The following is a 16,953-nucleotide window of genomic DNA, read 5'->3' on the forward strand; positions in this document are numbered from 1 at the left end:
GCTGACATTTTCATCTATCATGTGACTGCCATTGCAGTGATATTTTTGATTGGGGAAAACTATTCTGTATGTGACCAATACACTTATTGTACTGCAGTGAAGGTCATGGGGATATCTGCAGTCAATATTGTTTTGTCTGGGAAAATAAATGGTTCAGTTTGGTATGGATACCTGCTAAGTAGCATAAATAAGTGTGTCATGAAATTGGTGTAGTATGCCAGTCTGAACTTGATTTTACCTCTGCTGTTGGTACACAGCAAAAAAGAGTTATGTTGCCCCTGCAACAAGAAGTTAATATATTATTATTGTTATTATTATTATTATTACAGTTTTTTCTGATTTTATCAGAAGCGCTACTTGCTGAAATTTATGTTAGTAATATAATAATACACAGTGAAAAACACCTTTTAATGCTACTTATTTCATATTTAGCATATATTGTGATTGCAAAGGTACTGCTCTAATATTTACAATAGCCCAATGTCAAGTTTTGAGAGGTGAAGCAACAGAGTAAGGTCAATGGGGCGATTATCAAGAGGTGAGTCCATAAATCACAGGTCTGTAGGACTCAAGGGCAGCAAGCACAGGACAGACTCGCCCCTTAAACACAAGAAACACACACACATATACACACGTAGAGAGATGAGACAAAAAGAACACAGTTTTTCACAGTCAATAAAACAAGCACTCTATGGAAATATTTATTATTTATTTGATTTTAATAGACACTGGCTATTGCTTCCAAGTCATTTGAATCCTGTCCAACACCAGTTTCAACCCACTAACAGTGATACCCATTAGCAGCTGACCCCTTGCTTTGACCTACCTATCGACTCATATTATGAAATTAGAATTTTCATATCACACTTAAGACCACAGACTCATGCAAATTCAATCATTTGTTTGTTTGCAGGCAACAAGGCACTGTCATACAACAGCCCACCGTGTTCAGTGATACACCTTAAAATAGAAGCATTTGTGTCTGTTTGTTGAAGACCATTTGGCGACTTGGAAGTCCAGGAAAAGAAGATTAAAACAACATATGTAAAGTATCTTGTTATTATTTGCACTTTTCCATTATTGTACTTGCATTTTGTGTTAATTATCCACAGACCATTAAATTGGGTTTGTGATACTTTGTTTAAAATTGTTCTACAGGCCATTTTTTTTAAGTGACTTAATTTCTGAAGTGGACTATGAAGGAGAACACAATATATATAACATGTTGTTCAAAATGTATCACAGAAATCAATTTGAAATACCTTAAGAAGTCAGCTTTTCCAACCGCCTTATCTAAACCGTTGAAAACTGGATCTTATTTAAAAGTATACCTAACCACATCTAGTTCTCTATCTATATTTACAATAATAATGGTCTGCAAGCTTAGTTTTATGACTACTGTAAGTATTACTAGTCAAGCTAATGTTAGCTGCTAACCTCCATTGGTGGTCTAAGTTGACATTATGTGGCATGAGTTAATAACTACGAGAAACATGGTCCTAAATATAACTTGAGGAAAATATTTACTTACCTTGCAGCCCTACAGCAACCCTAGAATATGAGTTTGATTTCAAATGCAATGACATAATCCACTGGTTTATGCAAGCGTGGATCTACGAGGCAAGCCAAAAAGGAGGGAAATGGTGGCGTAAGTTAGTAGTTGGCACCCCACTTCTAGAAACAGCCAGCTCTTTGCAGTCTGTTTCTATGTATTCTTTTTACACATAAGCTTTATTATATAGAAACAGGCAGTTTTGCCTTTTGGAGCTCAGCTAATACATAGAAACTACCACAGGTAGCTTAGAGATTACCACAATATTATATTATTGTGTCTGACTTGTTACCCTACTATTACCCATCTATTACCAAGCTGAAATAAAAGGTGCTGCCAATGTTTTAATAGCTCACAGAATCTGAAAAGAACAAAAGAACTTCTGAAAAAAGTTTATTAGCATCACAGTGGCAGGCGTAAACAGTGAACTCTATTTATAAACAAAGAAACGCGTGAATGTGATTTTTAATGAAGTATTGTGGCCTCACTTTCTGTTTATTCCTCAGACACCAGAACAAAGATGCCAGACAACACTTCTTCATCTACCTTTGACTGCTATAGCTCAACTACAGTGTCCATTGTCACCACCTTCTTTTTCACCAAGATGATTATCATCCTTCCAATCTCCATCATCATCTTGTACCTGGGTTACCAACGATGGCAGCGGCAGCAGCGTTCCTTTGCAGCAACGAGTCACTCTGACATATTTACCTATAATGTCACCATAGTTGAGCTAATATTTGTATTGGGGACCTTCTTTTTCATATCTGGCCATTACACCAATAACTTTATAGCAAATGTCATGACAACACCTGCAATGAGTATCAGCTACCCTGGAGAGATATTATTTAACATTGTGACATGTGTGGAGCGTTACTTGGCTGTAGTTCACCCCATCACCTATCTGGGGCTGAAACAATCAGGTGGTGTCAGGATCAGAAACATCTGCATTGGGTGTGTCTGGCTGTTATGTTTTGGGTGGGCTGGTCTAGCAGTTTCCTATAAGCCTGATGTTCCATATATTCCATATTTCTGTATGATTCTGGTCTCCTTAGTTATAGTGTCTTTCTGTAGCTTCTCTGTTCTCTGTGTTCTTGTTCATCCAGGGCCAGGGGAAATGGGAGGAGACAGGCAGCAGATGAATCATTCAAAACAGAAAGCTTTCCGAACCATCACAATCATAATGGTAGTTCTCCTAATGTCTTTCCTAGTAACGGTTTTTACAATTATTATTCAAACTGCAAATCTGCTAAGTAATATACCCAGGTGTGCCTTTCTAATGTCTGCATCCTGGGTTTCTCTGCCCATCAGCCTGATTTTGCCTCTGCTGTTTTTACGCAGAGCAAGAAAACTCTCATTTTGCCTTTTCAGAATTAAGTAAAGAAAATTTTTGTGGATTTATATACAATTCTTTTAGATTAGTAAAGGGTGTGTTTTTTTCAGAGGACAAAACATCCAAACTTACTGTTGTAAATTGCAAAACATTTTTAATAATCTTGGTTTGCTGTCTTTGTAACCTAAGAAGCTACACTTAAAGATGTCCACTCACTTTCTTTCTAAGCTCCTTAGCCTACCGTGACCATGGTCCACATCGAACCATGACTGAAAAACTACACAGATATGCTCTCTTTGTAAACTTTACTATCTCTTTACTTATAGTAATGTTGTCATTTGCTGTGATATCTTTGGTCAGATTTTTCACAAAGGATGATTTTATTTGAACTCATCTCAGCAAAAATACAGATCTCTGCAAAAAGAAAAGTCAGTCCACTGACCAGCATCTATGCATCTTTTCTCATATTCTGTTGGCATTTGATCTATGTGTGACACGTTCATGTAGTTTTTCATATAGGGTTTTGTTCCCCCTGAGTCACAGCTGGGGGTTTGACCACGTGCTCCTCGAGTTGCTGATTCCTGGTATATAATGTATAATCAAAGGTGTGTAACCATAAATAAGGAATGTTTTCCTAAGTTGAAACTTGTGCTGCAACTGACATTTTTCAATTTTCACTCACTATTTTGGGTTTCTGGCACAATTAAACAGTTTCACACTGACCAGGAGGGTAGTAGCCAAATAAATATGTTATACAGTTAAGCTAGCATCTTTAATATAGCAGTTAATATTTTACGTTAATATTTTGTAACAATATGATAATCTGATAGTAATAAATTTGTTATATCTGTGCTTTAGAATTTTTATATACTGACTTGTGCTAGGATTGTCATAATAATAATGTTGGTGGATACTTTAACATATTGGGATACTAACACCATACTGTAATGTTGTAATTATTATAATTACCTTGTCTTATGCCTGTCACATTTTCTTTGTTTGAATGTAAACATTGTTTTTGTTTTTTTATTTGTTTTTTGTTTTTTTTGGCTTATTGCATGGAAAACGGTATGGAAACAAATCTGATTAATAACCTCTGGTCGGGTCTGCAAAATGCAAATTTAGCTGTTTCTACTGCATTACATAGTAACATTTCCTACAACTAAAAACCTATGAACACTAAAAACTCTGTATATGGTAATTGTTACAATCCCTAAATCTAGCATGGACACCATGGCTATTCTACACATAGCAATACACAAAAAAGATCTGAAATGCCATATAGTCAGGATGCTAAGATATGGTAATTTGTCTTTGTTTCCCATCCATGCATTGGGCTTAAGATATGACCAGAGTTTGTTTACAAAGACAAACCATCTGGTATATTCACACTGATAAATCATTGTATGATTCATGATATGCATTATAAATACCCATATATAAATATTTCATTCCTAGTGTTGCCTTTTACTGATAAAACAGTTCCTCTGAAAAATTAATTTGAATTCATGTTCAATTAAATTCAATTAAGTTTTATTTATGTAGTGTCAATAGCTGCCTCAAAGCACATGCTGTAAGGTAAAGACCCTACAGTAATACAAAGAAACAAAGAAAACCCCAACAATCAAACAACGCTCAATGAGCCAGCTTGTTGGCAACAGTGGGATGTAAAAACTCCCTTTTAACAGGAAGAAACCTCCAGTAGAACCAGGCTCAGAGAAGGGATGGCTATCTGCTATGCCCAGTTGGGGTCAGGGGAGGAAGACAGGACAAAGTCACGCTGTGGAGCAAAACAAGAATTGAATAATAACTAATAATCAAATGAAGAGTTGTGTATAGCACACAGTAAGTGAAAAAGGTAAGTAAAGAAGAAACACTCAAAGCGGCCAACATCTACTGAGAGAGGATTCTGGGTCACTTGATCCAACCTTAGTCATGTGTTTTATCAAAAAGAAAAGTTTTAAGCCCAATCTTAAAAAGAAGACACATCGTCTTCCTCCTGAATCCCACTGGAAGCTGATTCAGCAAAAGAGGGGCAGGGAAGCTAAAGGCTATGCATCCTATTCGGCTTTTAAATACTATAGTGGCCACAGATAAGGCTGCAATCAGAGACCAAAGTGCTCAGATTTGATTCAGCCATGAGGCAGTCTCCAACATCGGCTGCAGACTCACCCACCCCCACTGCTGCTGTTCCACCTCTGACACCTCAGACACTTCACACCTCCTCTATTCACCCTGCTCACTCCTCCCCACCCCCAACAACAGCATCCAATACACACTCAACACAAGGCTCCAGCCTGTCTCTCTCATCCACCCAGGTTAGGAGGGAACTGAGGAGGATTAAAGCCAAGAAGGCAGCGGGTCCAGATGGCATCAGCTCGAGGGTCGTCAGGTCCTGCGCGGACCAACTGTGTGGTGTGATGGAGCACCTCTTCAACCTGAGCCTGAGGCTGGGAAGAGTCCCACAGCTCTGGAAAACCTCCTGTGTTGTTCCAGTGCCAAAGACTTCACGCCCCAAGGACCTCAACAGCTACAGGCCGGTGGCTCTGACATCCCACCTGATGAAGACCCTGGAGCGGCTGGTCCTGGCTCAGCTTCGGCGCCTTGTGAGCTCATCACTGGACCCACTTCAGTTTGCCTATCAGCCTGGCATTGGAGCGGATGATGCCATCATTCACCTCCTACATCGTTCCCTCGCTCACCTGGAGACCGCTGGGAGCACTGTGAGAATCATGTTCTTTGATTTCTCCAGTGCCTTCAACACCATTCTTCCCTCGGTTCTGAAGGACAAGCTGGAGAACTCTGGAGTGGACCATCACCTCACTACCTGGATTTTGGACTACCTCACCGACCGACCACAGTATGTGAGGACTCAGGGCTGTGTGTCGGACAGGGTCGTCTGCAGTACGGGGGCCCCACAGGGAACGGTTCTGGCTCCGTTCCTCTTCACCATCTACACTGCAGACTTCTCCCACAACTCCACCCAGTGCTTCCTGCAGAAGTTCTCTGATGACTCTGCAATAGTCGGCCTGATCACTGATGGGGACGACAAGGAGTACAGAGGACTGACTCAGGACTTTGTGGACTGGTGCCAGCTGAACTACCTCCAGATCAACGCCAGTAAAACCAAGGAGCTGGTGGTAGACTTCCGCAGGCACAAACATCCTCCACTGCAACCACTGAACATCCAAGGTATGGACATCGAGGCTGTGGACAGCTACAGGTACCTTGGTGTTCATCTGAACAACAAACTGGACTGGACTCATAACTCAGACGCCCTCTACAGGAAAGGGCAGAGCAGGCTGTACCTGCTTCGGAGACTCAGGTCGTTTGGAGTGGAGGGCCCACTCCTGAAGACCTTCTATGACTCTGTGGTGGCCTCAGCCATCTTTTATGGTGTGGTCTGCTGGGGGGGCAGCATCTCTGCTGGGGACAGGAAGAGACTGAACAGGCTGATCCGAAGGGCCAGCTCTGTTCTAGGATGCCCTCTGGACCCAGTGGAGGTGGTGAGTGACAGGAGAATGGTGGCTAAGCTGTCATCCCTGTTGGACAACATCTCCCACCCCATGCATGAGACTGTGAAGGCACTGAGCAGCTCCTTCAGTGGGAGACTGCGGCACCCACGGTGTGGGACGGAGAGATTTCGCAGGTCTTTCCTCCCCACTGCTGTCAGACTCTACAATAAAGACTTTTGCAGCTGATCAAACACACAAACCCACACATGTGCAATAAGACTGCTATATGTGCAATTCTTCTTCTGACGAAGTTGTGTTTTTGTATTTTCCTACTCAGTTGTATATAGTATTTGTATTTCTATTTTATTCTATTGTATATATTATTCTATTCTATTTTATTCTATTGTATATAGTATTTTATTTTATTTTATTGTATTTTATTGCATTCCAGTGTTTTCTAATTTCTGCTACATAACTTTGCACTTTTGCTGTAACAAAACAAATTTCCCACCTGTGGGACTAATAAAGGCCATCTTATCTTATCTTATCTTATCTAATGGGGTGATATGGTACTGGATATGATCATTATGACAAGATGGTTCTTGATTACACAAGACTTTGTATGTGAGGAGCAGGATTATAAATTCAATTCTGGATTTAACAGGAAGCCAATGAAGGGAAGCCAGTACAGGAGAAATATGCTCTCTCTTTCTAGTCCCTGTCAGGACTCTTACTGCAGCATTTTGGATTAACCGAAGGATTTTCAGGGAGTTTTTGGGACAACCTGGTAATAATAAATTACAGTAGTCCAGCCTAGAAGTAATAAATGCATGAACTAGTTTTCAGTGTTTTTAATTTTAGAGACATTACGCAAATGGAAAAAAACAAAAAATAGACCTACATATTTGTATAATATGTCAAGTGTTATTGGCAAACAAGCCCACTGTTGATTCAGTGGGCTACTTTCAGTCATTGTGTAAATGTACTGTTTATAAGGTTGGAAACCTGCAGTCAGCTGAGACTGAAGAAGTCACTTGGATGTGTGACAAAACGTTTCTCCCACTGACAACTCTACATCCAGATGAACAGAATCAACCTTTTGGGGTTTCAGTTAAGTTCTTTGTCAGTTTCTGCACTTGAGTCCACATTCAATATTCAGCTGGGTCAAGTAATGATTTCTTTAAGTAATTGTGTGTAACTACTGCCAATTTGAAGGCCTGTGCCCGATTATTAGAAATAGGTTAATCATATTTAAGATTGAAACATTAATTAATGTTAAGACTTCTTTGAGCAGTCTTGTAGGAATGGGGTCTAAAAGACATGTTGATGGTTTGGAGGACACAATTGCTAAAGTTAACCCAGAACGATGAATTGGAGAAAAAGAGTCTAAATGAATATGGATGGTACTGAAAGTCAGAGATGGGCAGTAACGCGTTACTGTAATCTGATTACTTTTTTCAGGTAACGAGTAAAGTAAGGGATTACTATTGCAAAAACGGTAATTAGATTACCGTTACTTTCACGTAGGAACGCTGCGTTACTGCGTTACTAAAACCGTGATTTTTAAAAAATTTTATTTGTGACAAAGTTCATGATGTCATTATTAGTTAACATTAAAGGAACTGGTTCACTTAACAGCGCTCTGATTCTTTTGTCAGCCTGGCTACAGTGCTGAAGATAAATCTAGGGTTGTTCTTATTTTCTTCAATCAGTGATGAATAGTAAGAAGTTCTAGCTTTATGGAGGGCTATCTTATAAAGCAGACTTTTTCTCCAGGCTAAATGATGATCTTGATGTCATTTCCTCTCCGGCTTATGAGTTATCTGCTTTAGGGTGCGTGTTTGAGAATTATACCAGGGAGTCAGGTACTTTTGAGGCTTTGCTTTTCAGAAGAGTTACAGTATGCAGGGTTGTATGCAGTGAAGTAAAAATATAACTGCTGTGTACTGTGTTGACACAAGGCATTGAAGAAGGTAACAATGGATTCATTATATCCTTAAACTTACTTTTAGAAAGACACCTACTGTGATTAAATTTATTCACCACTGCTAGATAATCTATTATCGTAAATTTAAATGTTATTAACAAATGATCAGAGATTTTTCAGGAAATACTGCTAAACATTCAGTTTCTATGCCATATATCCAAACTCTAGATTGACACTCAAAATTCTAGAATCCAACTTTAGATCTGATATAATAATATTTTATATCTGATATGCATCCTCCTGAGGAGCCGGCCTGTCCTTATTTACCCTAAGCTACTGCATATTATTTTCAGGTTGATCTTTCTGCCTAATTACTGGACACAAGGCCTTTTGTCCTTTCTCTGTGTCCACCATCACATACAACTAACTATAAGCTTTTTCCTTTGCCTTTCCTGTCCCCCTGTTGCAATGCATTCACCCTCCCTGTACTCCCATCTTCTTCCTTCATCTTAACTTTCCCATTTTACCTTGCTAATGACTTCCTTTGAATTCTGTGCAGTGTTAGTTTTCCGCCACACATTTTGCATTTTGGCCAAAAAGTTCCATTTTGGTCTCATCTGACCAGAGCACCTTCTTCCACATGTTTGCTGTGTCCCCCACATGGCTTGTGGCAAACTGCAAACGGGACTTCTGATGGTTTTCTGTTAACAATGGCTTTCTTCTTGCCACTCTCCCATAAAGGCTATTACTAATTCAGTTCACACACTATAGTGATGTATATGGCCATATGAGTAAATAATGCAAGTGCTTTAACAAAAGCAAGCACAAAACATTAAATTTCATTTCTAATCAGTCTTTACAGTGCATCTTAATCATGAATGCAATCTTTAAATCACAAACAGCTTATTCTATCATCAAGGTGCACATTTCTATCAGAAATCAGAAATAATCATGAACTATGGTAGATTATTTTTTACAGTACTGCCCCTTTAACTGAATTACAGGAGCATTGCTTTGCACTGCATAGCAATGAAGCAATGTGTTAATTACACTCAATGTACAAAATAATATTACCAAAAAAATATACAAAAGCCCACCGGCTGTAGTTTTACAGTATGTGGTAACGTATCAGCACAGTAAGAATATGCGGAGAGATCTAAACAGTGCCGCTCGGGCATCAAATAAACAAAAAATAAAGTAGATTCATGACGTTAAGATCAAAATTAACTTATCCCATCATCTTATTTTAGTGCATTTAATATTCAACAAGTAATACTGTCTAACACGATTTAGTGGGAATACAGCAGGCAAATTATTCTTCAACCTGCCAGTCAGATTGCAGTATTTCAAATCAGCAGTTTCTAATCACTATCGAAACATATAGTACAAATAAAGTATTATTACTGCGTCAGCCAAATATGTATAAATAGAACAGGCTGAGAGTTTATTAATTGACTCATTAATATTCAGTCTGTCAAGGTGGTAAAAGTAACAGGGACCTGACAGAAAACCAGCTGCAATTTACCATATTTCAGGAACTGCAAACTAAATAAATATAATATTAAAAAACTAAATGTAAGAAGTAAAAAAGTTTGTGTTATGAGCATGCAGTGGAGCTGATTGAGGCCTTGGAAGCATTAATGTGTTTCCATATCTTTGTTTTTTCGTGACATTAGACCATTACTCTTAATGTTATGCAAATGAGCAGTTAACAAAGTCGGTGTTGATTCAAATTAAGCAGGGTCATGCAGACTATGTGTACATAGGACATCGAACACCTTGATTCGGCACGCTTGTTAGGTGGAAAATACATCTTGGGAAAATAAGAATTGTGAAGAATTTTCCATGATGCTATTATATTGTTTGAAAGAGGGCTGGCTAAAGTAATAGAAAAATATACTAGTCATAGTCAGAATATTTTGCCACAACAGTTTTGTCTAAATTTTCTACACATTATGCAAGCCAAATGTCACCAAAGGCAAGATCGTTTTCATTTTGAAGCATAATGTAATAGCACTTTGTCTTTTACATTAAAAAGGAATTTTAAAGAAATTTGGTCTCATTTTTATCCATTCATTCTCGTTCCCTTGTCAGGGCTGCAGGGTGGGGGGCTGGGGTTACACCATGGACAGGGCACCGGATTGGCTACATAGACAGACTATTCTCCTTTTTTTCTTTTTATTACTGTTAATTAAGAACACAGACATTTAAGTTTTATTGCAATTAGGCAATTAAAGCAAGCAAACAAACAAACAAAACAGAAAGGTACATGGTGGACAAAGGTGTCACACATTAAAAGCTTGCCCAAACCCTCGGTTTCATTTACAGTCATTGGGTGAAAAGAAATCTTTGATAATATACCGCCCCAGTCATTGTACATTCATCCTGGGGGGGTAATATAACACAGTTTAGCAATATTATGCATGGTGATAATGTATCTTTACATCAACACCAAATATTCATATTTTATTTTATTCATTTACGTGAATCTTGATATACCAGTAGTCAAGAAAACCTGGATTAAAATGGTTTAAGAAATAATCCAACACTGGATACGCTTCTCTTGTCAAAGCTATCTCATTAGTAAGCTAAAGCCTAAACATGATCAAAAGTACGACATCAACCTTCTTACATATACAAGAGACAGAGGAAAAAATCTGCCTGGGGATGTTGCCAGCAGTCAGAATGAGTCTTTGCCAATGAGAATAACTTGAGTTGACTTGATTTAACTGACTGCCAGCTGGTCTTACTTCTTATTACATACATAGAATGGGAAGATTCCCGAGCAATGCAAAAATTAAATGTGAATTTCTGTGATATGGGAATTTTTGCCTATGTTGACAAAATTGTGTGATTTTTGCGGATATGTCACAGTTCTTTTATACAATTGCAGACTTATCCAATGTTACGGCATTTATGGCCTCGTGTTTACCAGCATCTAAAAAAAGCAATATAAAAGTTTTCTTTCCCTTCGAACATACAGAAGAGGTAATACCAAACTGCAGGGAATGTTGAAGTTGCCTGCAGTCATTTGCACCATACACTTCACAGAGCTGTTCATCAGGGGTGAGAGAACACTGGAAATAAAAAGGACCGAAAACCACAACAAGACCAGCCAAAGTATTGCTGTGATGGCGTGAAAAGCTCTTATCTTTAATCGGTCAACTTGCTCCTTTTGCTTATCTTCTTCCACTGGACCTGGACGAATCAGAACACAGAGAACAGAAAGATATGATTACTACTGAAAACCCCAAAATGCATGGTACAATGATGTTGCTGAGATTTGGTTAATTTTTATAGAGGAGCACCAATCCAAAGCAGAACAGGATCAGAAACCTCAGCGCTGGATGTGCTTGGCTAACTCCACAACAGCCGAGTAACGTTCTACACAGGTCAGGACATGGAAAAAAGTCACTCCGTATAAAGGGGTGAAAGAGACAAGTGATCCTATTTCTAGCACTAGTGGATGAGCCATAAATATATGCAATGAAGCCCAAGACCCCAGTCAGCTCCATTACAGCCATGTGGTAGGTGAAGATGTCAGAGTGGCTTGCTGTCTTAAAGGAGCACTGCTGCTTCCATCGTTGGTAACACAGGTAGAGGACGAGGATGGAGACAGGGATGAGAAGTATGAACCTCAATGTAACACCAGCAATGTAGATGGAAGAGCTTACTGTACAGCACAAGTAGTTTAGAAGATCACTGGAGGTGGACGAGGAGTTTGTTGACATCTCTCCTGTATATAATGTTTAGAGTTTAGAGTTAAAAAACAAACAAACAAAATTATTAATAATGATAAAGAAGGAAATAAGTGGAGAGTATGAGGAGAGAAAGGGAAAGAGTGAGATCTCACCTAGATATAGCTAAAAGATCCAGTAAGACTTTAGCATCTGCTATTATTTTCAATCAATTCATCACCAAATTTATAAATAAATAAAAGATGTGCTTACAGTCTGAGGAGATTGTCCCCAACATCACAGATCGCATTCGCAACACTGTCCAGTGATGCCACATCTCCCTGCAAAGGATCATCTCCTCCTCTCTCAGGCGCCTCACAGCCATCACCTTCTCAAAGACCTTTCTCTTTGTCTGGAGGTCAGCAGCAGCTACAGTTTAACAACATCAGATGGGAAAACATTGTAGCACGTTATGATTCAAGAACAGAACATCCAACTACTGCTCAGATACTGTGAGTTTGTTTAAAAAGGATATTTTAAAGGAGCTTACGTTCACTTGTGCTCTGCCAGGGCCAAATGTCGGTCTGCATGAGGGCATCACTGGATACGATTTGCTTTGTTGGTTCAGCAAGCTTGTTGTAGTCGTCAACAGCAGCCGCCAAGCGTTTCTTCTCATCTAAGATGACCTTGCAAATTCTGTGTCGCCTCTTGTTGCTATCTGTAAATAATCATAAAAAAGGCACACCTTCACATAATGTATATATTTACATTTTAATCTACACTCATCAATTTGTTTGCTAGAACACGCATCACATCCAGATTAAACAAACCTGGATCTGATTTTATTCTGTTTACAAAGTAGCTGTACAAGCTGTACAAACTGAGCATCAAACGGTCCATTTCAAAGACGTACCATTTTGTCTGTAAAGACTTTGTGTTCACACTCTGATGATGATGACAAGCTCCTCTATTCGTGCCTGCAACGCTCCAAGGCTGCCATCAGTTTGATCAGTTTTTCAGTGAGAGAAATATTATAACTGTATAATATTATAACTTATTATACAACTATATATAACTATAATATATAGTTATATATAACTATAATATAATATATATAATATAATATAACTATAATAATAACTATATAACTATAATATTATAACTGTATAATATTATAACAGTGAGAACGGGTTGGCATTTTGGGCAGTTTGTCCAAAGTTTGTCCATTCTGCGCTCCAGATGGGTTGATTGCGTTAAAAATTTTAATTGCTTTAATGTTGACAGCACTACAACGAACACAAAAATTGAAGACATTATGATATAGACCTATGATTGACACCGATGTGTTTTCTAAATTCTATCACACGCATTTATCCGAAAAGTGAGCGCGAGGGCCCTCAGTGTGCCTGCTTGTTGCTGCTGCTCACACCAACCTGTCGAAAATAGAGCACATTTCATTCATAATGTTGCCAATCCAAGCCCATTATGTATTAATTATTTTTCCTGGGTTGTGTGAAATCCCAGAAAAAAAAAACCCTATACAAACCGAATCTGTGCACTAATTTGTAGGTGTATTAGTTTATGTTTTGAGGTTGGGTGTTGTTACTGGAGGGCAAAATTACTGATGGAAGATGGACAAGAAAAGGTCAAAGCCATCAGGTCCTCAGTTTAGAAAAAAAGAGAAAAGAAGAGGAGAAACGGGCAAAAGATACAGGTAAGCAGATGTGTCTTTGAATAATGGCAGGTATTATGTATCCTGAAACAAGATAACATTTACTAGTAGGGATTGGGAAAACTTCTGTTTACCTTTGTTAGCCACTGGGCTATCATAGTAAACAGTAGACAGACAGTAGACACTGATGTGGCTTATTGAAATTTTTGGACTGCATTCAGCACAACATTAATTAGCCATTAATTGGAAGAGGTGTATTGATGATAGTCTGCTATTCTCAATGTATGAAGAATTATAGGATTGTTCATTACTTACACAAGACGTGTCTTTTTAATAAGCACCAGATAAGTTGTGTATAGATTAAGTTGAGTTAACAAATCTATTTCACACAGTGATATATTTATTAAATTACAATATTTTTCTGTATTCAACCTTCACTAGGTTGAAGACTTGTCATGTACAGTGCATACACACAGGAAATGTATCAATATTTCAAACAATAACTCAAAGGACATGAAATTAATCAAATAAATGACATGTGAGCTACTAGTTAACCAGTGACATTAACAGCTTCAACAGTGTGACTATGTTAATCTCAAATGACATAATCATGAAAATCAGACACTTTGGAGGATAACAAAACATTGCATTATCAACCCCGCATTTATACAATTTACACAAGTCAGAAGCACACAATATCTAACAGCTAAAATGAGTAAATGAATGGAATTAATATAATTGCAAATATTATCTCTAGGTTTATACAGTCAAACCTGTATAGCCGATTAAGTACTTAAGACAAAAATATTAATTAATAAAAGGAGAATTAATCAGTGCATGATAATAATTAACAAGAAATACAATCTATACAATAAATGATGACTTCAAAACCTTTTAAATTGTATTGTCATTGGACTCCAAATGAATCACTAAGTTATTTATGTTCTTTTCCTCTTAGTAGAACATTTAAATCAAACGTAAGCTCACATTGCAGCGAATTATTCTTTCAGTCCCCTAAATTATGAAGCCTGTGTTAACAGCCAGTAATCCTCCTGTGCCTAAATGAGAAGTCATGCTTTCCACCTCATATATTTAGAAAAACAAAGGAGATCATGCATAAATAAAACAAAACGTTATTGGAAAAAAAGAATTCATTTTTCACTCATTGTTAAAAGAGCAACTTCGGAGTCTTCCTGCCTTGTGGAGATACAGCAGAGGTAAAACCAAACAGCTGGGCAGGTTAAACCAGCCTGCACAAACTCCCACTACATTCTTGACACTGTTGCTCACCTGAGGCGACCAAGACACAACATTGGAAACAAGGAGCCCAGCAAATGAAAACCCCTCAGTGCAGGTTATAACTATGAAAGTGTGGAAACCTCTCTGCTTTGATTGGTCAGATTGCAGCTTTCCTTTGCCTCCCTCCCCTGGCCTTGGGCGAATCAGAACACAGAGGACAGAGAAGCTGCAGAAAGATATGATTATATTAGAGAGAGCAAAGAGGCATAATATGATTGGTTGGCTATTATGAGTTAATGGAATTGTAACACTTGTTAAAACAAAGCACAGCAGCCAAACACAACCAATGATAATGTTTCTTATCCTAATCCCTTGGGATTTCCTTAGACCCATGTAGATGACTGGGTGAACAACAGCCAGGTAACGCTCTACACAGGTCAGAACGTGAAAAAGTGTCTCTCCATAGAAAGTAAAAGAAGTAGTAATGGATCCTATTGTTTGATTAATGTAAGATCTATGAATGGTACAGATGCACCCCAAAATCCAGATCAACTCCATGACAATTACATGGTAGGTGAAGACGTCAGAGTGGCTTGCTGTTTTAAAGGAGCGCTGCTTTCGCCATTGTTGGCGGCCCACATAGAGGACGAGGGTTGAGAGAATAAAGAGGAGGATGACTCTCAGTACAGAGAAGATAATGTTTATGTATGTGATGACTGAGGATCTGTCATAGTCTAGAAGATCATTGGTGACAGACGAGGAGTTGAGTGTCATTTCAGCTGTATATTGTAGGCCTGAGAGCACAAAGTAAGTACAGACACAAATTAGAACAGTTTTCCAGTGATAAGAGGATAGATTCACATACAGTTAGTGTATGCATGTTATATATCCTTTTAAAATTTATTTTTTAGAGCTGTATATTGTTAGTGTAAGTTGTAAAGTGAGTCTTCGGTAGTACCTTATAATAATATTCCACTATTAAGCATTATTAGTAAGGTATTAGCAAGCATATCGTTCATCATTTATATAGCATTACTTCTCCTTAGTATGGTTTTTATAAACATATTATTATGACTATGATTATTGTTAAGATTGTAATTAATACAAGCAGTGGTGCAACAGAAACAACACATTATAAAAGACTACCTACCTTGTTGGTAGTTTTGTATTTGCTTGTCCTTGGTGCTATGTCTGCTGTTCAACTTAAACGTACACTGATGCCATAGCCTGTTTTCATAGCAGCAAATACTCTGTGGCCTTTTGTCAGATAGCAAAATTTTATTAATGACCTTCATCAGGCAAATTTTGTTTTCAATGTTTTTGTCATCACATGGCTCAGACAGAGTGCACACACTGCGGTTGGATGGCACTTCAGCTGTTTAACCACTGAACCACGACAGACGTTATGCAGCCAAACATTTAATTATTTATAAGTATCTCCCACACATGCAGTGTAAATTGCAGCAATCTCACAACAAAAGATTGTTACAAATTTAGTTTATTAATTAATATTACAATACTATAGCACTGCATCATTAAATCTGCAAATTGATGGCACAATTTGAATTCATTCAAATGTGATGGCAGTTCAACCCAAACATCACGTGTTGGGTTTTTGCTTTGATACTGCTTTAAATGACTTTAGGGTTTAAGGTAATGTTCAGACACCTTGAATTAACATACAATCAAATCTGGCATATCAGACATACAAATGATGACACTGTAGGTTTATAGAAAGTATTGCTAAGTTTCGTGAAACTGGTTCAGTGTTGGATTTGCCAAAATGTGGACGCAAGAAAAGATGCCCAATGGATTTACGTTACCAAATGGACCATCCCAGCCTTGTCATAAAAACAGTCCATTGTTTTACCGTGTTCAGTAATACACTTTGAAATAGAAGCATTTATGTCTTTTTGTTGAAAACCATTTGGTAACTTTGGACTTCCACGAAAACAAGATTAAAACAACAACAATGTAAAGTATCTTGTCTGTCTCTGCCTTTTGACCTTACTATTACCCCTTTATTATCAAGCTGTAATAATCAGAATCAGAATCAGAATGCTTTATTGATCCCTAGGGGAAATTATTTTAATTTTAA

Source organism: Oreochromis niloticus, linkage group LG3, assembly GCF_001858045.2.
Source record: "Oreochromis niloticus isolate F11D_XX linkage group LG3, O_niloticus_UMD_NMBU, whole genome shotgun sequence".
NCBI classification, from domain to species: Eukaryota; Metazoa; Chordata; class Actinopteri; order Cichliformes; family Cichlidae; genus Oreochromis; species Oreochromis niloticus.